The 22,914-nt window shown below is 46.8% G+C and overlaps 1 protein-coding gene across 1 annotated transcript in view; it reads left to right on the forward strand.

The window, feature by feature from the left end:
- The window catches only part of LOC144820261 (dynein axonemal heavy chain 6-like), a 1,187,310-nt gene that overhangs the window by 754,837 nt on the left and 409,559 nt on the right, over positions 1-22,914 (forward strand). The window lies entirely within an intron of this gene.

The raw sequence follows: 22,914 nt of genomic DNA on the forward strand, positions 1-22,914 counted from the left end.
TCCCGTGGATTTGTGCAAATCCAAATAGGAAGCCCATAAAAGTTGAAGCTTTGCCCACAGAACAGGAGCATTTTCTGCAAACTGTGAAAAGACACATAAAATAGTTTTTCTTTCATGTTGTTTGGGAATAGGTTTGACAAATCAACCCACTTTGGCTTAACTATTGGACAGTTCCACAATGAACTAGACAACAGATCCCAAGGTCTTCATACTTTTTTTTCACCCAACTTTGAATTCTTCCAGTAGGTAAACATCTTCTTTTCCAGAACATTTTAGGTGAAGGCACTTCATTGTTTAGTAGAATGGGCACTTTCCACAATGGTCTGAGGACCCTCACAGTGCAACAAGACTCCAGTCTCATTGGGAATTCATTCTGGGATGGTCTGTAGCAGTAGTAGTACCTTTCCTTTCAGTTAGAGGTTCAGTTTTAGTTATTGCAAATCTCCAGGTACTTCCTCCAGTTGATGAAGTAAAGATTATTCCTCTCTTTTCTAGGCCTAAACTGAGGGTCAGGGGATCCTAGGTGGCATTTCAAAGATGATAGGCTAGCACGTCCTTTGTTGCTACCACTATACCAATCCATAGATATCCCTAATGTGCTCCACTTGCCTTTTATCTCCTGTTCCATATCACCCATTTTCTCTGTGCTTTGCCTTATATTTATGGAAGTATCATAAGATAAATCCTATTGAAATCAAGATGGCACAGGACTTCTTCACAGGGCCAAAACACTACAGGCCTCATTTATGAGGTTTGTGCCGTAGGGCAGTGCCAAAGGCCTTCCTGCTACACTGGCCTACAGCAAAAGAAAAGGACCGGAATGCGCTGTATCTATTAGATATGTCGCATTCAGGTCCTTTTTTTCCTGCGCTGGGCCCAATGGGCTGCCTTGCGCCAACACAGGCACCTTTGCACCATGGTGCAAGGGTGCCTGGATTGCGGGAATGATTGTTTTGTGTAGGAAGGGAAAACTTCTTGCACAAAAATTTCCCTTCCTGCACAAAAACAATCACAAAATGATTTTTCCTTTTTCTATGTGTGCTGCACAATGTTTTTTACATGACTTCAAGGAGGATCCTAGAAAGATCATACGCTCTATTTCAATCATCGATTATATCTGGCAAGAGGGTGTGATAATCATGAAAACGCCAGCATCCATAATGACTGTGCTACCTCGTATAGAGACAAAATACAGCGCTCCAGAGAACAGTCCACCTTGCCTCATAGGTCACCCGAGGCCAGATTCGGTCATAACTCAGGCTGCACAGCGGCGTTCAAAAAGCCTTGCAACACCTATTACCACTCCTCCAGACAAAAAGGGACGTTGTATGGACCTTTTGGGGAAGAAATTCTCTTCCATGGCCGCAGCATCAATTAGAGCTGCTAATGCCTTGGCAATCATTGGCCGTTATGATTGCCAAATGTGGTCCGATATAGCGGGATTGATAAATCTTATCCCAGAGGATCAAAGAGAGGAGGCCTAGCAGATTTTATTAGAGGGCGAGCGAGCTGCCTCCGTAACCATTGACTGGGTGTTGGACATCTTCAGCATGAGCTTTCAGCAATGAGCTGGGGCAGCAGTTCTGCGACGCCAGGGTTGGCTTAAAGCACCTACTTTTAGACCTGAAGTTCAGACGAAGATCCTGGACATGGCTTATGATGTGGATTCACTGTTCAGAAACATATTGACGACGCTCTTTTGGCGATCAGATATGACACAGACACCGCAAAATCTTTAGGTGCTCTACAATATAGGCGTACACCCTTCAGAAGAGCCAGAAGGCGAGGATTCACTACATATTGGGGCGGCTATCAGCCGAATCAACAGTATCGTCAATACCAACCTCAATATCGCCCGTCGTACAACCAATCTTCTTACCGTCAGTCATCGACGACCGGTTTCTCTCGCCAGGGTGGCCGGAAGTGAACACAGCAACAAGGCCATGACTCTGCCAGGAAGTAATGAACTTCTCAGGGTGCCAGTCAATTCTACCTCTCTACCCGTGGGTTCAAAAATTTCTGCTTATGCACAGCGGTGGCACGAGATCACTTCAGACCGCTGGGTACTGGACCTAGTCACCAAAGATCACACACTGGAATTTGTTCAGAAACCACCCACTACTTCGCCCATGGGTCCCCCTCCCCCTCGTCTTCACTTATTTCTCAAAGAAGTCTTGATCATGCTCCTCAAGGAAGCGATAGAAGAAGTACCATCAAATCAGAAAGGAACAGGTTTCTATTCCTCTTTCTTCCTAATAAAAAAAAAGTCAGGAGAATAGCGACTGATTCTGGATCCCCACAAACTCAACAAGTTTCTCAAAAAGCAAACATTTCGGATGGTAACACTTTCCGATGATATTCTGGGATGCTTAAGCGAAGGGGACTTCATGACTTCTCTGGACATGGAAGACACATACTTTCATATCCCTATCCATCCAAAACATTTAAAATATCTACGATTCACAGTGGATGACACCCACTATCAATTCACGTTGCTCCCGTTTGGCCTAAAATCAGCACCACAGATTTTCACCAAGTGCTTGGCACCAGTAGCTGTGCATTTACGATCCCGTTGGATCCAAGTTTTACCATACCTCGACGATTGGCTGCTCAAAGCTCCGTCGGAGCAGGAAGCCAATTTTGCCACAGCAAATTGTCTCCATCTATTCAATACGCTGGGGCTCACTTTGAACAAGGGAAAATCGAATTTGCGGCCAACTCAAAAAATCTTATTCGTAGGCGCATCTTTGGACACTGTCCAGTGCAAAGCATTCTTGTCTCAAGACCGTCAAGTGCGCCTCCAAAAATTAGCGACAACCATTTAAAAAAGAAAGTCAGTTTCTGTCCGAACATTCAAATTGCTCCTAGGGATGTGCTCTTCAGCAATCAACTTGATCCCTTTAGCGCGGCTCAGGATGAGACTTCTTCAAGAAGAGTTACAGAAACAATGGCAACAAGCATTGGGCTCTTTCGAGGATGGTATTTAAATAACTTCGCGGATGGTAGACGCACTCCGTTGGTGGTCCCAAATATCAAATCTTGCCCAAGGTCTCACCTTTCTGCAAAACATCCCGGAATTTGCATTGACAACAGACTCTTCCATGGACGGATGGGGAGGTCATCTGCAGGATTTGCAAATCCAGGGAAAGTGGTCTCAGATACAGAAGCAGCAACACATCAACAGTTTGGAGCTTCGGGCCATATTTTTGTCTCTTCAGGCTTTCCTTCCATGGATAGCAGATTCCTCAGTGCTGGTCCGTACCAACAATACAACCAGCATGTACTACGTAAACAAACCAGAGGAACAAGGTCCGGGACGTTTTCCCAGGAAGCGCAAGAATTATGGGATTGGACAACGTTTCACGGCATATCCTTGAAGGCCGAGCATGTCAAGGGTCTGCACAATACCCTGGCAGATTCACTAAGCAGGTCTCAGTCCAGCTGCCACGAGTGTGAGTTAGAACAAACACAGGTGAACAAGATCTTTCGGGCATGATCCAAACCAGCTCTGGATCTGTTTGCGTCACCGGAGAACAAGAAATACCAATATTACGCCAGCAGGTTCCCTCAGCTGGGGTCAAGGGGGAATGCCCTTTCAATGAGATGGTCTGGGATCTATGCCTACACTTTTCCCCCCATTCCATTAATCCCCAATGTGCTCAAGAAGTTTAAACTGGAGGGCTGCCGCCTGATTCTGATTGCACCCCGTTGGCCCAGACAGTATTGGTTCCAGGAGCTTCTTCTGTTGTCACAGGACAGACCCATTCGCCTTCATCCAACAGCAACCATGTTATCACGGAACAGGGTTCAGATAGTCCATATGGATCCACAATCCCTGCACTTGCACGCATGGCTCCTGAATTCCTTGAGTTAAAAGATCTCAATATTTCACAGGACTGTCGAGACATACTGTTTAAATCCCGTGCTGAAAGCACTGTCAAGACGTATCATTTATAATTGAAAAGATTTTGTTGTTGGTGTGAAGCCAATAAAGTTCATCTATTTCAAGCCCCTGCTGAACAGATTTTACCCTATTTACTCTCACTGGCCAGGTCTGAACTCACTTTTTCGTCAGTCAAAGTTCGCCTGGCTGCTCTTTCCAGATACAGGAAATCCCCGCAGCTTCCTTCTTTATGTTCATCGTCTCTTGTAAAACAGTTCATGAGAGGACTTTTTTTCACTTTCCCTCATGTTCGTTCACCTCCTCCGGAGTGGGAACTCAATATGGTTTTAGCACAACTGATGAGAAGACCATTTGAACCAGTCCATAAAGCAGAACAAAATTCCTCACATGGTAAGTAGCCCTCTTACTGGCCCTTACTTCTGTAAGGAGGGTTAGTGAGATTCAGGCTTTTATAATCAAAGGACCGTTCTTACGCTTTACTCAGGACTATGTAAATCTACGGACAAATCCTAGGTTCATTCTGAAGGCACCTACATAATTTCGCTTGAATGAGCCAGTAATGTTACAAACTTTCTTTCCGAATCCATCCAGTCCAGCTGAAAGAACCTTACATTCATTGGCTGTAAAGAGGTGTTTGAAGTTTTACCGTAAAAGGACAAAGGATATTAGGAAGACGGATCAACTGTTAGTGGACTACAGTCAAGGGAAAAAGGGAACAGCTGTAACAAAAGCCACAATAGCCAGATGGGTTGCATCTGCCATTCAATTGTGCCATGAGAAAGCCAACAAACCTCTCAAAGTGAAGGCTGAAGCTCATTCTACTAGAAATGTTGCTGCATCTACAGCTTTGTTTGCTGGAGTTACATTGGACAAGATATTCCGTGCTGCGACATGGAAGAACGTGCACACGTTTACAAGACACTACTGCCTCCAATCTGCACAAAAGGAGGATGCAGCAGTTGGACAAGCTGTGTTGCGCCATTTCTTTCACTAATGTCAGATTCTTTACATTTCCTTGATGCTTGTTTATTTTTAGCTTTCTTTACTGTTACAATGCTTACAGTGTTTATGCTCCTATGTTTCTCAATTGTATACATTGCTCATGCTGAAATCCACTGTAAGATTATTGCTTTTATGCTTTGTCATTTCAATGTTTCAAGATTATGGAGGTATATTGGGAGTTTCTTAAATTACATGTCTCCCGCCATCCGCAATCGACAGTACAATTGGGGTACTGCTTGCTATTCTGTTTCAGGCATGTGAATCTATGAAAGATACCCCAATACTGGATAAGAAAACAAGTTACTTACCTGTAACTACAGTTATCCAGTATTGGTATCTTTCATAGATTCACATGCACCCACCCTCCTCCCCGTGGAAGCAGTTCTCAGTGGTTTTGGGGGTATTTACTTCCCACTTTTGCTTGGAAAATCTGAGGTGAACTGCTTCTGTTGGGAATGTTCTAGACGGTGCCGATAGCTGATTGGTTGGAGCTGACCTTTGGTCCTTTTCATATAAGGACGTCGATAGACTACTAAGATATAGCCTTTTGGCCTATTTTTTACTGATGGCACTACTTGTGTATTTTACCGTGGAACTCCCATCTCGGTGTCAGGGAATGATTCAGGCATGTGAATCTATGAAAGATACCAATACTGGATAACTGTAGTTACAGGTAAGTAACTTGTTTTCATCTCCACTCACTGAGAACCAAAAAGGACCTGAGAAAATGCTTTGTGAACATAATTAAAGTCTGTTAGTCATGGATAATGGTTTCCATATGGTCTATCATATCTCTGAAGAGCATTCCCTCTTTTATTCATGTTACAGGTCTGGACTGCACAATTTGTCCTGTGTAAAGATGGAGGAATCTACTTCCCATTTTACCCTAATTTAAGCTTTTCTGTGTCAAAGATTAAAGACTACATAGGAGACATCATCAGCATACATTTAGTTTTCTAATCACTCAATATCGTTTGATTCTCCATGCATTTTCCCAGAAACAATTAACCTAAAGTTGGAGCCTTTAAAAATGTTGTAATGTATTACCATGTCACCCTCATCTTAATGCATGGGCACAAGTGGACACAATTGATTTAGGGGATAAGTCCTTGTTCTTTTAATAAACACAGGAATGTTGGTTATAAATATACTAAATAAAAGGAGCTAGCATGTATTCTTTGTTAAGATGTTTTGTATCCAAATTACTGGAATCAAGTCTCTAATTGCTTGGTGAACTTTAAGCTAAATATTCGAAGGACTAACTATAGCTCTGAATAAGGTAGGTGGAACATCCAGTAAGGATTCTTATTTGACACCATTACGCTGACCGAATAGCATTCATTTCAGCCCTGCTACACCTCGCATCAGCATATTAGCGCGATTTATGCGTTTTTAAACTGTCCCTTGAAAACGCCGACGGATGCTCATTTAGAAGGCTCCCAGGGTTTTCCTTTCTTTTTAACTTCACCAATGTTTTTTACTTTATTCAAAAGTCACATATGTTATTTTGCTTGAAGAATATACCTTTGTGTTAGGCGTGATCCCCGGTCCATCACTGACTGTTCAGTTTGCTGTGGAGCGATAGATCACCTTGTCAGGAAGTGTTTGTATCTACTTTCGGTTTGTAATTCAGGTTAGCAGTCTAGCAGCTCACCTATCACACTATAAATATCCACATACCTCCCCTAACGCGCTGCAGACGCGCGCCGAAGGCGCGCCTAAGGCGCGCCTAAGGCAAGCCCATCTGCGCCCGTCCGCGCCTGGACCGCGCCTAGAGCACTCCCCCCTGGACTAACTGACCCACAGACCGAAGGCCCTACATTACGCTATTCGTCACTACAGCTCAAACAATTAAACATTAATGCTATTCATCCTCAGTGCAAGGCGTTGCCGCTTGCCCCTTCCCCCCCTACCGCATCATTACTGTGCCCTTATTGTCCATTTTCTCTCCCGACCTCCCTCCCGGTATCTGCCTACACCCCCATTACTCCCAAAGCCTTACTACAGAGCGGCGTTAATCAACGCTCAGTCCCTCCCCAAACACAGCCTAGAAATTATGGAGCTGATTTCGACACACAAGCTTGATATCCTTTTCATCACGGCAACATGGGGTGATCTTGCCTCAGGGCCGGATTTTTGTGCAGCCCTACCGGACGGTTTCCATGTTGCGAGGCAGGACAGGCTGTCGGGCAAAGGTGGCAGCCTAGCAATCATTTATAAATCCCCCTATCACATAAACACAGAATCAGTCTGCTCTACTGACTGTGAGGCCTTAACCTTTGCTATCTCCCTCAACAATAACCAATCTTTTAAAGGTACTCTAGTCTATCGTCCCCCAGGCCCGTGCAATAGGTTCCTCGCAGGCCTCAATGATCTCATCGAACCATCTGCAGGTTTTTCGGACTATACCATACTGGGCGATTTTAATTCTTGAAGCCACCAATGATAAGGATACCAACCAGCTAACCGCTGACTTGCATGCCATAGGTCTACAACAGTTAGTAGCAGGCCCTACCCACTCAGCAGGCCATACTCTTGATGGGCTGTTTACCAATAACTCCTATATCACACCCCCCACGGTCCTTCACTGACATGGTCCGATCATGCAGTAGTCTTGTTCACTCTCAATTCGCATCACCCTGATCCCCACCCAACACAGAGCGCACGCACCCAAGGCCACTCGAGCATGGAACAGAGTTGAGCCGCTAGTTCTATCCAACCTGCTGGCTAGCTCTTGCTATGAGAGGTCAGCAGACCCTTGCCTTCTTTCGGATAGGTATCTTAACTGGATACAAGATGCAGTTAATATGGTAGCCCCGATTAAGTCTATCTATCCTAATCGGAATACTCCTTCCGCCCAATGGTTCTCCGAGGACCGAGGACTCCAGAGGCAGTATTGTAGGAACCTCGAACGCCACTGGCGTGAACACTATGACACTCGCGAGAAAAACATCTACAAAGCAGCGCTAGCAAGCTATAAACGCTCCATAGTTATGCAAAAATGCGCATTCTATCAATCCCAAATCGAGTCCGCCTGCAACTCCGCAAAAAACTGTTTCAAGTAGTCAACTTTTTGGCTAACCCACCATCGTGCTCAGCTATAGAGCCTTCCCAGGAGCTATGTAATTCCGTAGCTAACTTCTTTTCCTCCAAAGTGATGAACATATACTCTGCATTTACCGCTCAACATCATCCAGAGGACCCACCATCAGACCCCACACTGCCGACTCCGCGACCCACCTTTTCTAATTTCCACACAGTTCCCATGGAGCAAATTGGCAAACTTGTCACTTCTATCAGATCAGGATCCCCTTTTGACCCTTGTCCACCCATCAAACTTAAATCCATCAATGAGATTATCACACCCCCCTTACAGATATTTGCAATTCCATGTCCGAGCGGGTGTTTACCCAGATTTTTGGAAGAAGGCAGTTATTAAGCCACTGTTAAAAAAAACCTCCCTTGAGCCTCTTGACCCTGCTAGCTACAGGCCTATTGCATGCCTCCCTTTTCCTTCCAAACTATTCGAATCCATCATGAATAAGCAGCTTTCAGAATTTATTGACCAGGAACACCTCCTGGACGACACCCAATTTGGGTTTCGCAAGAGCCATGGCACAGAAACCGCCCTTATAAAGGCTTCTGATGAAATGAGGGCTATCCTGGATCAGGCGGGTGCGGCAGTTCTCGTCCTGTTAGATCTGTCCGCTGCCTTTGATACGGTCGATCATTCCACCTTGATTGACCGTGTTGCGACCCTGGGGATCAACCATCTAGCAAAGGAGCTTATTGCATCCTTCCTGACTAGCCGCACACAATCTGTGACACTGGTTGAATACCACTCACCCATCTTCACCCTTCCGTGCGGAGTGCCCCAGGGATCATCACTAAGTCCGACACTATTTAACATTTATGTGTCGGACTTGGCAAGGGTGATTAAACATCACGGACTGAGCCTTACCACCTATGCGGATGACACCCAGCTCGTGGTGGCAGTGCATAAGGACGGGCCAACCGTGGCAGCTAGATTTCAAGAGGGGATGCTCGCCATCAGTTCCTGGATGGCGAGCAATTGCCTAAAGTTAAATTCGGACAAGACCGAGGTTATGACCTTTGGAAACCTCCTGCCAAGATGGTCCCCCACCTGGTGGCCAAGTGAGATAGGCCCCCCACGAGTCCCAGTTACCAAGGTCAGAAACCTCGGGGTAATGTTTGACGACAAGTTGTTGTTCAAACAACATGTGAATTTGGTGGTATCTGCCTCCTTTCACATGCTTAGGAAAATTAAGAAACTACTACCATACCTCCCGCCATCCTCAGAAAAAACGCTGATCACCACTCTGGTTTTCTCCAATTTGGATTATCGAAATGCCCTGTTCCTCGATGCGAAGGAACAGGTTCTCCATAAACTACAATCAATTCAGAATGCAGCAGCGAGAGTCCTGCTTGGTATCCCTAAGCGCCAATCTATCTCAGCAGCGGTACGTCAACTGCATTGGCTAAGAGTCAGAAACAGGATCAAGTTCAAAGCGATCTGCATTACCTATAAGGCAATACACAACGTAGGACCACAGTTTCTGAGGAAAGCATTACATATCTATGCCCCCAGCAGATCACTGCGATCATCCTCGTCATCTCTTCTTGCCGTTCCCCGCACCAGAACCTGCACATTGGGGAGACAGGCGTTTTCTCGTGGCAGCCCCCAAACTCTGGAATTCACTTCCTCTGCCCATCAGATGCTGTCCTACGCTCACCAGCTTCCGTAGACTGCTTAAAACGTGGTTATTTGATCAGTGATTCCTTCAGCGTGCTGTCCCCTAAGAATCACATGCGCCGAGACACCTTCGGGTAATTGCGCGCAATACAAATCTCAAAAACATAAACATATATTTAGTCCGTAAAATAGATATTGGGAAACGTGTTTTGCAGGACACACATAGCTTGCATAAATTGCCCTTTCCTTAGGTCCAACGTGTGTTACCTCTAAATAAGAACAAGATAATGATCTGTTCAGAAGGGAGCTCTGAAGCACCTCTCTTCTATAAAGATGATTTTCAACTCTGTAATTGATCTTTCTAATCTTAGAAGGAGCACTATAGTGTACATTTGTTTTGCTGAGAGCCTTTAAAAGATACACACTATTGTCTCTTTTTCTTTTTATAAATAGTCATCATGATGGAACTGACAAAAGAATCTTGAAGTTCATGAGAAATAATTACCTTTTATTAAATGTCTCTTTATTTTCAAAATACTATTTCTAAATGTCCCTAGCTATCTCTACAAAAATGCAGTAGCGTGCATGTGTGAAGACTGTTTTTTTTTAACCACATGGTTTGAAAAGCTTCTGAACATCTCCAAACCGGACTATCAAGGGTGCTACCCACCCATCTGGCCTATATTTCTTGCAAGGTTAGTTTTGATTCTGAATCAGATAGTTTTGTTCTGCACTGTAGGGTCATAATTATGAATTTCCTGGAGAGGATGGTGATAATTATCACATCTAATAACATCTGATACCCCAGATATCTGAGTTAATCATGTACGATAATGACTATCTATACAAGCTCACTCCTTTAAATGAGGCATACAACAGAAATGTGAATGTTTTCTACACCGGAGTTCGCATGTCCTGGTATATAGGTATTTCCCCATTGGATGTACCTGCAGGTATGTATTTTGTAGAAAATTGTGGGAGTGCAATCTGTATCGCACCTACTAAATCACTGTAACAGTAAACTCTGTCCAACTCTGATTCCGACCCCTGAGCTAACAAGAATTGTGCAGGGGCCGAAATTATCCAGCGCACTTATCATGGCTAAAACAGGAGTATGAGAAAATGATTTTGGACCTCCTGCATTAAACTTTGACATCACATGCCTTGTTCAATCAGCAAAAGACTTTACACACAGACTGGCGCCAACCATCCGATGAACAATAAAAAGAGGTGTGTCTCAAATCACTTTCATTTGATTTATCAAAATAAATCACAAAAGCACATACAGTATATAAGTATTAAAAAGATCAAACAACAATCATAGCCATTTATCAGGAGTAATGGAAAACTCCTGCTAAAAAAACATGAAATATAAAAACAAACTATATAACCGTCTAAACATTGTAGGTAAAGTAAAGCCATCCTTGCTTGTGTAAAACTCCAATGGCCGTAGTAAAGGGCAAATATTTAGCTCGTAGATTATTGAAAATGGGGCAAATAAAAACGACATGTAAAGTGTCAAGTACAGTAACATTATCATGTACAAGTTACAGACTTTGAGGGACTGTGCCATCTGACTAATAACTCTAAGAACCGATTTAATCGAAAGTACAACAAATGACGCCTGTGAAAATCCGGCATATCAAGTGTTAACACTCACGTGACAGTTTGACCAGCATGTAATGCTGGCAGGCTTTTTTGGACAGAGACCCCAGTGCCCTTCATTCCTGCATATACCGCTGATAAGACTCCTTGGCCCTTCTTACTTCAGAGTTCTAGATTTTCCCCAGATGAGAGAACAACTCTGGCCTACCTAGGGCCCCTAGAATATCTTTGATGTATTGTACCCATGGATTTAAAAAGCCATAATACATCCCCAAGCCGTACTTCAAATTTGTTCTGTTAGAGTACGGATCTTTTTTTAACCAGAGGGACAGCAATAAAAGAACATAAAAGAACAGGGTGGATTTGAATAATATGTGAAATAAAGCCCACACACTGTTCCTCATGGGCAACTTCTGCTGTAACTGACTTTGGTGACCTCCAGATCCTCCTGAGAAATGTATTCTCTGCCATCTGAACTGGGTTGCAGGGCTTGTATCCCCACATTTCTTATGGATACATCTGACTGCGGATTCCTCACCTTTTGAATTACCCCAAAGTGCAGCATTCCACTGAAACTTTTCTCTTCCGCACTCCCTCGTCAACAAGGACGTCACAATTGAACGGCTCTAAACGCGACTTCACGTGATGTCATTGGAGCCATAAGAAGACCTCGTCGGCGTGCTAATGTCAGTTCCCTTTTTTCCGCACCCTCAACGCGTAACAGTTTTTTCCCAGACTCTACATTTCCGGGAGTTTCTTTGTTACTGTTGTCGCGGCTTTGTAACTGTCGAAGAGGAATACTCCAAGGAAGTTGGGTTTCAAGCTGTCAGAGAATGTGGGGGCCAGATGTCCATCACTGATCTCCATGAAGACTTTGTGGTGCCTGTCCTAGGATCATGACGTCGGGAAAAGTTATTTGTGCAAGTGCATGAATCCGAAGGCTCTGAAGCAGAGGGAGGCCAAGTTATTGATGGCCAAGGCCAAGAAACAGAAGTGGGGTCGTAGGAGGTCTCACACTTCGAGGTCCTCCAAGAAGCACAAAAACAAGCAGTGCCATTGTTCTCAGTGTCTTTCTTCGAAAGATGTGACTCTGAAGTCAGTTTCCCCGAGTCCTAGACGTCATCGCAGGGATGAGATCTCTCCAACTCCTTCACTGAGAGTGACTCCAGCTCTTTCTCTGGCTCCAAGGGCTGTGACTCCACCGGCTCCATGAGATGTAACACCTCCACTGATGTCGAAGTCGACTACTCCAACTCTGGAACCTGAGGCATCAAGTTCAGCCAGAGCTGAACTTGATGCCTCCACGAACAGCTCCAGAGCCTGTGATACTGAATCCGGCATATCTCGCTTTCCCGACTCCGGGATCTGATCCATTGCATTTTTTAATACAATGTTTGGCTTGTTCATCAGAGTGGCGAACCCTACTGGCCCGCCTGTTGGCCCCATTGGTCTGTTGCCATATTTCCTGGGAGGTTTCCCCCCTCATATCCGCAGGCACTGTTCATGCCCTTTATGCCTGTAGCTCCAGGGAGTTGGCCTCTTCCGATGCTGAGATTACCGAAACCGTTGCAATCTTTCGATGGTCGAGTTCTATTAGATGGTTCATCTCTGGTGCCATCTCGATCCAACCCAGTGCCGTCTCGACCTCAAACCGCTTCGACTCCTGTTCCCTTCGATCTCCCTTTGACACAGATCCCAAAGTCACCAGATGCAGATTCCGAGGATGAGATCTCGGAGAGAGGCTCAAAAGTGGTTGGGGGAAGAGAAATACCTGGATGAACATGAAGGGGCTGAGGAAGGAGAGATTGTGGATCCTGACCTGAATTTTGATGGTTTGCCGGAGGCTAGTGGATTGGACACCTCTACTGAGTGCGAGCTTACATCACCGAAGGACCTGCTGCTGCCTGAGGTGACCACATACCGCTCTGTGATTAGAAAGGCTGCAGACCTTTTGGAGTTGCCTCTTCCTACAGCAGAGTTAAAATCAAATAGTCTTACAGAGTTTGTTCTAAGGGTGGGCGGAATTTGCGTAATCGCGTTACGAAAATCTCTGCGAAACGGTAACAAATCTCTGCGAATAAGCAGAAATTCCACGAACACGTGGAATTGCTTGCTCGCGAGGCTTTTTTACTGTTCGCAATTGCTGTTTGCGCGCTTGGGGGGAAATATCTCATGAACACGCATTTTGAGAATGCGAATAAGCAAAAATTTCATGAAGTTGCGGAACACAGAATTTTGGGCAATTTCGCGTTCTCCACGGAACACGTAATTACCCAAATTCCGCAAATTCCGCGAGCGGAACGGAATATACCGCCCAGACCTAGTTTTTTCATTCACCTTCCTCTCTGTCAGAACCTTTGCTTTCCTTCAATGATGCATTGGCAGAGCCGATTTTGGATGTCTGGCCGAAGCCAATGTCCACTCCGGCGGTTTCCAGGACCGTGGCTAGGAGATACAAGGTGGCTCCTGGAGATCCTGCAATTCTGTCTTCCCATCCTTCACCGGAAAGCTTAGTGGTCCAGGCTTCATGTTCTTCAATGCTGTTGGCAGTTTCCTTTCCATCTATGCCTTCTGATAGGGAGTCAAATCGTATGGAGCAGTCGGCGAAGGTTTTCTCATCCGGGAGTATGGCCCTTAAGTCCATGGAATGCCACATGTCTTTTGGGTCGATACATTCATTCCCTCATGGACTCAGCCAAAGAGGTTTTCTGGAAGTTCCCTGAGGAGGTACGAGGGCATCTTGAGGTGTTATCAAATGCCTAATCTTCAGCCCATCAAGTGATCCAATCTGGACTGGACACAGCCGTCTCTGTATCCAGAGCAATGAGATCATCTGTGGCAACGAGGAGGCACACCTGCTTGCATTGTTCAGGATTCTCGCCCTATGTCCAGGCTACATTGATGGGTTTACCCTTTGATGGGGTTCCATCTGTACGGGGCTAAAGTGTATTTGGCGCTGCAGCACTTTAAGGACAGTAAGGCTGCGTCTGATAGAGACTTCTAGCTGCAGATTCCTTACCTTTGAATTTCCCAGGTGCTAGGCTGGATCCATAAACTTTTGCTGAGCAATACCCCTTGCGCGCGATGTCGGGTGCCTCAATTGGGCTCCACGTCATCGGCGCCAGTAGCATCGGTTATGATGTCACGGTGCCTATATATGCACCACCCAGGCGCACGGACATCAGTTCTTTTCTTTCAGTGCCAATTAAGCGCCGATCTGTGAAGAGCTACCCCTCTGTCGCTTTTTGGAAGGCTTTTTCTTGACTTGTGTCGAAATATTTGGTTTGACTTCATGTGCAAGGGATGAGAAACAGGTTTCAAACCATGCGGAACTTGTTCCTGCATGATGTTGGTCACCGATCCCCACCACTTATGTCTGTGGTGCCTTGAGCGTGATTCCACAAAAGTAACCCACAAACCAGTGAAGGGTATTTACTAGTTCTCACACTTAACCCAGGGCCGTTAGATATGGGAAGATCCTATATGAAAAAATTAGTCACTAGCCACTAGGGAGTGGGGAAGGAAGCACTTCCTTTTGTTTATATTACCCTCACAAACCCTAGCGGTGTCATGCTTCATCATCGGGTCACCCTGACCCCTATAAGTCAGGGTGGGCTCGACCATATTCCAGGGAGCTCTTGATGAAAAATAGCCAGGGGGAGTTAAAGATTAAAAATCCGCAGGCAGATCCAGGTATCCCTTTATTCTTGGATCTGCCAGGGATATTAAATGTTAAATATGGGGGGGGCAATGGGATTTTAATGGTCGTATGACCCTAGTGCCAACATGTTTCAGTCCTTGATTGGCCCACAAGGGTCCTGGACTTTCATCAGGGCAAACAAGAGGTATCCTCCCTGGTAGGAGTGAAAGGGGAATTCCCTATTCTGCATCAATGGCTCGAGGGCAGAAAGCTACTCCTTCGAGCAACCCGACCTATTTGTCGTTTATTCATTTCTTTACTCCATCTGTAAGTAAGAAGAAACAAGAAGGAAGAAAAGAAGGTTATAGTATAACATTGTAGTATAAACTCAGCTCTTCCCATGTGTGATGTGCTTGTGGTGACAACCATGCTTTCAAGACAATTGGGTGTGCCGATGACATCACTCAACATACCAAAATAGTATGTGTTTCCAGTAGTTTATGACAATACCACACGCAACTAAGTGGTATATATAGTGATGTGGCGATAAAGATCGCAATCTGTTGGGAATCACACTTCTCTGTGTACGTGGTCACTTAAAAATCACTCTAGTGTCACTCCCAATAAAACACACATGCTCAAGTCAAGTTAAGTGTAGTGATTTAGATAGATATAGTGAACCTATATCTAAGTAAGTGGTGCAAGCACCAGCTTACACAGGCTGCTGTAGCAGACATCTTGTGTCATTTTGAATGGCTTCTCATGGGTGGCATAATACATGCTTCAGCCCATGGGAGGCCTCTGCGGTACCTATGCCCTGGGTACATGGTGTACCATATACTAGGGACTGATAAGGGTACCCCAGTATCCAATCTGGAGTGTACCTAAAGTACATACATAGCAATTTGAAGGAGACAGCAGATAGACTGGGGTCCTGGATAGCAGGATCCCAGTCAGACTAGTCCAAAAACAGCGAGACATCGGCAAAAAGTGGGGGTAACCATCAGAAGCAGATACTACTTTCCTACACAACCCCCCACCCCCCCCAATGCAAGGACATTAAACTAACCTTGACCAGTTAAGTCTTCATGTTCTAAGTGGAAATATCTGGAGATTCCATCTGCATTTGCATGGTTACTCCCAGGTCTATGTTCCTCTACATAGTCCATCCCCTGTAGGGAAATGGACCACCTCAAGAGTTGTGGGTTTCACCCTTCATCTGTTTTAGCAATAAGAGGGGCTTATGGTCTGTCTGAACAATAAAGTACAGGTATGTCCTCAACTTCTTCAGAGCCCAAACCACAGCAAAGGCTTCCCTCTCAATAGCTGACCAATGTTTCTCTCTGGGGGTCAGCCTTCTGCTTATGAAAACTACTGGCTGATCCTGACCCTCTTCATTCAATTGTGATAACACAGTCCCTACCCCCAAATCAGATGCATCTGTTTGAACAATGAATTGTTTGGGATAATCAGGACTTTTTGCGGGAATCTACAGTACTGGATGAATGGAAAAAAAGGAGTTGGTAAAAAAACGGTGCAGACCCCAAAATGCTCGCCAACTTCCGGCCCATCTCTTTGCTGCCTATGTTCTCAAAAATCCTGGAGAGGCATATTAACATACATCTTACCTCTCATGTGGAGACCACAGGTTTTTTACATCCGTCCCAGTCGGGATTTCGCTCCCACTTCTCCACCGAAACAACCCTCCTGGGGTTTACTGAGAACTTACGCACTTGTCTTGATCATGGTGAGACTGCGGTGCTTATTCTTCTAGACTTAAGCGCCGCATTCGATACGGTCTCCCACCCCATTCTTCTGAGAGCTTTGAGAACGGCTGGAGTGACTGGCCCTGCCCTTAGTTGGCTGGCCTCTTTCCTAAATCACCGCACCTTCCAGGTCGTCTCTTCCGGTTCGTCCTCCTCTGTCCGTTCATCTGTGTATGGTGTCCCGCAGGGGTCCTCACTGAGCCCTATGCTTTTTAATATCTACGTGAGACCCCTAGCAACCATCGTGGAAGACTCTGGTCTCTCCCTTTACTCATACGCAGATGACACGCAGATCCTTTTCTCCCTCTCCTCGGCCGCGGCTAACGCTCCATCTGTCCTTAAACTTGGACTTAGCCGAGTGGCAGAATGGATGCAGGCGAACCTCCTGAAACTGAACGGAGATAAGACGGAGGTGCTCATTCTGGGCAAGCAAAAACACCTCTGGAGCCCTGCACACTGGCCGTCAGAAATGGGCCCATCACCCCTTCCAGTGACCCAGGTTCGCAACCTTGACTTTGTCCTGGACGATTCACTCTCCATGCGGCATCAAGTGGTCAAGGTGGCAGCCACCTGCTTCTCCATCCTGGGGTGGCTCCGTAAAATCTTATGGATGCTCCCAGTATGGACAAGACGCTCGGTGGTCCAGGCTTTAATCACCTCTCGCCTGGACTACGGCAATGTGCTCTATCTAGGAGTTACCTTGGAGCTTCAGAGGAGACTTCAGCTTGTGCAGAATTCAGCCGCCCGACTCCTCTGTAAGGTCCCGTGGAGATCTCCAATCTCCCCCTCTCTTAGAGATCTTCATTGGCTCCGTATCGCTAATCGTGTCAAATTCAAGGCCCTTTGCTTTATGCATAAAATCAAGCAAGGCTCGGCCCCAGGTTACCTCCAGGCCCTTGTCCAACAATACTCTCCATTCCGTTCCCTCAGATCATCAGCTCATGGCAATTTTCTGATTCCCCGATTTAAACTGGCGAGAATGGGCGGACGCTCCTTCTCCTGTGTTGCTCCCAGGTTGTGGAAATCTCTTCCGGTCACACTGAAACTAGAACCATCTCTGTTAAAATTCCGCAAAGACCTTAAAACCTGGCTCTTCTCCCAATAACAACTGCGAAGCGTAATCACTATTCTACTGGCGCCGGGAGACCCCTTGTGGGTAGCTGCGCGCCCTATAAATTTAATTACAAATACAAATACAAATACTTTGCAGAATGCGAGCAGTGCACATGGCAAGCTTCAGGTCATCAAATGCCTATTGACAGCTAACTGTCCACTGAACTTTCTGAGGCATTCTTTTAGAGGTAAGATCATTTAAGGGGGTCACTATAGATCCATAACCCTTAACAAACCTCCTGTACTAACCAGTCAGGCCCAAGAAAGCTCTGACCTGAGTATGGGTGGTTGGAGCAACCCAATCCATGATGGTTTGGATTTTGCTCTGCAATGGTTGAACCTGGCCTCCACCCACATGGTGGCCCAGGTACACAACCTTACACTGCCATATCTGGCACTTGGTGGCCTTGATAGTGAGGCCTGCCTTTTGCAGGGCCTCCAGAACATTTTTCAAGTGGACCAGGTGATCCTCCCAGGTGGAGCTAAAGACAGCAATATCATCAAGATAAGCTGCAGTGTAGGCTTACAGACCTGTGAGGACTTTATTCACCAGCCTTTAAAACGTGGCAGGTGCATTATTCAAGCCAAAAGGCATCGCCACAATTTGGTAGTGCCCACTAGGGGTTGAGAATGCTGTTTTTGGTTTAGCATCCTCAGCTAATCTGATTTGCCAGTAACCAGCTGTTATGTCAAATGTACTTAAGAATTTGGCAGAGGCCAAAGTGTCAATAAGTTTATCTGCCCTTGGAATTTTATGAGCATCAGTCCTAGTGACTGTATTGAGTCCCCTGTACTCAACACAGAACCTCATCTCTCTCTTACCCCCCTGGGTATGATGTTTTGGTACCAAGACTACTGGGCTAGCCAAGGACTATCTGAGGGCTCAATCACTCCCAGTTCCAACATCTTCTGGACTTCAGTCCTGATACAGTCCCTGACATGGACAGGTTGCCTGTAAATCTTATTTTTAACAGAGGCAGGCTGTCACCTGTGTCCCCCTCATGTGTACACCAGGTAGTCTGACTTGGAGTCAGTAAAACATGTGTCTGTACTGATTGAAGACCTTCCTACATTCAGTCTGTTAGTGTTCAGTGAGTCTGCCTGCCAAGGCTACACCATCAACTGAACCATCATCAGGGTTCTGTGAGAGGAGGTCAGGGAGTTGATCACTCTCTTCCTCCTGTCCCTCATCAGTAGCCATGAGCAAGCCCATGTCTGCCCTGTCCACATATGGCTTGAGCCCGTTCACATGGAGCACCCTGTAGGGGTTCCTGGGAGTTCCAAGGTCTACCAGGTAGGTAACCTCTCCCTTCTGCTCAAGAATGGTATGGGGCCCACTCCACTTGTCTTGGAGAGCTGCTGGGGCCACAGGCTCCAACACCCATACCTTCTGTCCTGGCTGATACACAGTCAAAACAGCCTTTTGGTCATGCCAGGCTTTCTGTAATTCCTGGCTAGCCTCAAGGTTTTTGGATGCCTTCTTCATATACTCAGCCATCCTGGAGCAAAGACCAAGTACATAGTCCACTATGTCTTGTTTAGGTGATTTGAAAGGTAACTCCCATCCCTCCTTAACCAAACATAAGGGGCCCCTAAGTGGATGTCCAAACAGAAGTTCAAAAGGGCTGTAGCCAACCCCCTTCTGAGGATCTGAGGAACCTCTCTGTAGCCAAACAGAAGACAGGGCAAAATGATATCCCATCTATGCCTAAGCTTGTCAGGGAGACCTTTTATCATTGAGGGTTTTGTTGAATCTCTCAACTAACCCATTGCATTGTGGGTGATAGGGTGTGCTGCATTTGTAATTCACTCTAAACTCCTTCCACATAGCAGTAAGATCACCAGACATGAAGTTTGCACCTCAGTCTGATACCAACTCCTTAGGGAAACCCACTATGGAAAAGATTCCCAGGAGGGCCCTGGCCATAGCAGGAGCTGTGGTGGTCCCAAGGGGTATTGCTTCTGGATACCTAGTGGCATTTTCTACCACCACTAGTATGAATCTGTACCCAGATGCAGTTGGAGGATCCATGGGACAAACAATGTCAATCCCAACCCTCTCAAATGGCACCCCCACCACAGGTAGTGGTATCAGGGGGGGCTTTTGTAGTACCACCTGCCTTACCACTGGTTTGGCAAGTGATACAGGAGCGACAAAACTCCTTTGTGTGACATGCAAGGCCAGTGAAAGTGAGGGACAAGCCTGTCCCAGGTCTTGCTTTGGCCTAAGTGTCCTGCTCATGGGATGTCATGTGCCAGTGCTAATAGGAAGCCTCTAAACTTCAGATGTATATCCAACCTCCTGGTAGCACCAGGCTTGGGGCCTCTACACTCTAAATATAGAAGTCCATCATCCCAGTAGATCCTGTGGGACCCACTGGCACTCCCAGCATCATCAGCAGCAGCTTGCTGTCTGAGTGTTTCAAGAGAGGGGCAGCTCAGCTGCTTCTGGCACAGATCTGCCCTGGAAGGTCTCCGAGTCCCCAAGAACTCAACCTGGTCAGAATCAAGTTGCTCTGAGACAGTTCCTTCACAGTGACTGAGATCATCCCCCTCAGGGGACTGATCCTCACTCTGAGTCAGGGGGAGACGCTGCCTTTCCCCTACTGATCTTTCTCTTGGCAGGCACCTGGTCTATCATTTCGGGATCCAGGGCCTGTTTAGTGGAGGACATTTTTGCCTGTGATATAGTCATAGCAAACACATCTGCAGGGATGCCTAACATTTCTGCATGTATCCTGTGTTCCACTTCAGCCCAGGCTGAAGTCTCCAAATCATTGCCCAGCAAGCATTCCACAGGGAAGTCTGAGCTAACCACAACCTTCTTCGGGCCAGTTACCCCTCCACAAGTGAAATTCACAACTGCCAAGGAATGGTCTGTCCTGACATTGCTTGCATTGGTCACTTGGTGCATCTCACCAAGTATGATCTGATCAAGGACCACAAGATCTTTTGTTACCATTGTGACACCAGCTCCTGTGTCCCTATATGCCATGGCCTCCTTTCCATTTATAAAAAGCTGTTGTTTGTACTTGCCCAGGTTACTGGAACTGACAAATAAGGCGACAATAACTGTGAGAAGTTGTCTGGTATATGATGTCCACTATTCTAGTGGGCACCTTGCACCAACCCTTATTGATGGTGGTTGTAAAGTCAACCTTATAGAAAGCTATCCTAGTGGTAGCTGTGGAGAGCAGCCTTCAGGCTAAGACTTTAGAAGCGAGTTAAGCAAGTTGTTTTACCAATTATAATCCCTTGAGTACCAAATGAAAGCACATTACACTAGGTATTTATCAAATATATATGTATTTATTCTAAACACAACCCCTCTGGACTCTTTATGAGGTCAGAGGTAAAAGTACATGTGGAAAGGTCACGGTCCCTACCTTAACGGGAAAGCATCCTCGCGCGGGGGCGGGCTCGTCTAACCCAGATTGTACCTTGTTTCCTCTCCCTAGGAGTTCTGCTATCTCTCATCCTCTGCAGGTACGCCAGGGTTCGAATACGGAAGACGGGAACCCGGAAGCAGTTCTCCATAACCCCGGAAGTCCCGCCCCCAGCTCTGCCCCGGAAAGTAGAAAAACCAACGAACCACTAGGAACGGGGTTCCAACCCGCGGACTCGTGGCAGGAGGCAGCAAGGAAGGGAGCGGAGAGAGAGAAGCGAGGAGAACGAGAGCCGAGCTGCAGACGAGGAGGAGGACGCCGACGGCGACGTGTGGACTGAGGACTGGTGGAGTCCCCAGGAGGTGGCTGGAGAGCGGCCGCAACTCACCAGGGAGTTGCGGCGGGCCACGTGAGTAACCACCATCCGTTTCCGTGTGCCTCTTGTAGATAGCTGTAAATAGTGTAAAGCCGCACAAACCCTGAGCACAATAGCACGATATATATATATATATATAGGCCCCTTCCACACCGTGAGCACCCTGTCACCCCTTTTCCCCCCCTATTGTCGGTCTCTTCCACCTCCCCATCCGACCCTCCCTCACTGTCACCTCTTCCTTACCCTCACATCCCGGTGTCGGTGGCAGTTACGTTACTGCACGAGAGCGTCAGACTAACGGCCCTGTATTTTTTCTCTCGCCCCAAACCTCCGAGGCCCACCGGTGGATATCCAAGACACGACGGAGCAGCCGAGAGGGAAGACGCACACCACCCTGACGACTTCAGCCAAGCAGTCGGAAGTCGTCCACCACCCTTCCCGACCCGAAGTCTTCTCTCCTCCGGACCCCATCAAGGACCCCAGCAGCCCCCTCCCTGTGACTATATATCACCACCTGACTGTATCAACAATAAAACCACGTAACCATAGCGCACTATATCTGGCCTCCCCGCCTGTTATTCCGGCCCGCCGAAGCCCACACCCCACAAGTGGTGTCAGAAGTGGGATCACCTGGAGGCATGGAGGCCGCCGTCAAGAAACTGGCGGAAAGCCAAGAACAGCTCGGACAAATGATGGAAAGATTCCTGAAAACCGCTTCTCTTCACCCGGCCACCCAAAAATGGGTGCGCCAGCATGCACACTTGACACTGGACAGGGCGGTAGAGATAGCCAGTGCTTACAGCAAAGCCCAAGAAGTACAGAAACTTAAAGAGGAACACCTCCCTCGCGGGCCACATAATAGTCACATCCGTTCCCCCCGACCACCTGTCCCCCGAAAGCCGGATCCAGTCCCTTTTGTGCCCTACCCAGTGATGCCTCGACCACACCCTCCCGGACCTCAATGCTATCACTGTGGGGGGTTCGGACACATCGCTCGTCATTGTCCGCAGAAGGAAGAACCCATGGAAGTGGGTGTGTCCCGGGATTATGTATGTCTCACCGCAGGAGCCTCACCCCCACCGTTTAGGTGTCCCGTTAAGATCAACGACCACCCCCTGATGGCTCTGGCTGACACCGGATGCAGACACAGTGTATTACGCCCTCAGGACATGCCGAATCCAGTCGGACCTGTCACGGGGTCCGTGGCCATCAAATGTGTGCACGGAGACACTAAGTGCTACCCCACAGCCCGGGTCTCCGTACGAACCAACACCGACAATGGAAGGACACTGACCGTGGGACTGATACCGAACTTACCAGAACAAGCAATCCTGGGAAGTGATTATAGTGGTCTCCCCCTCCTTCTACGAGACACTACGTGTTCCCTTGAGCAATGGTGGAAGGAAGC

This window comes from Lissotriton helveticus, chromosome 2_1 (genome assembly GCF_964261635.1).
Source record: "Lissotriton helveticus chromosome 2_1, aLisHel1.1, whole genome shotgun sequence".
NCBI classification, from domain to species: domain Eukaryota; kingdom Metazoa; phylum Chordata; class Amphibia; order Caudata; family Salamandridae; genus Lissotriton; species Lissotriton helveticus.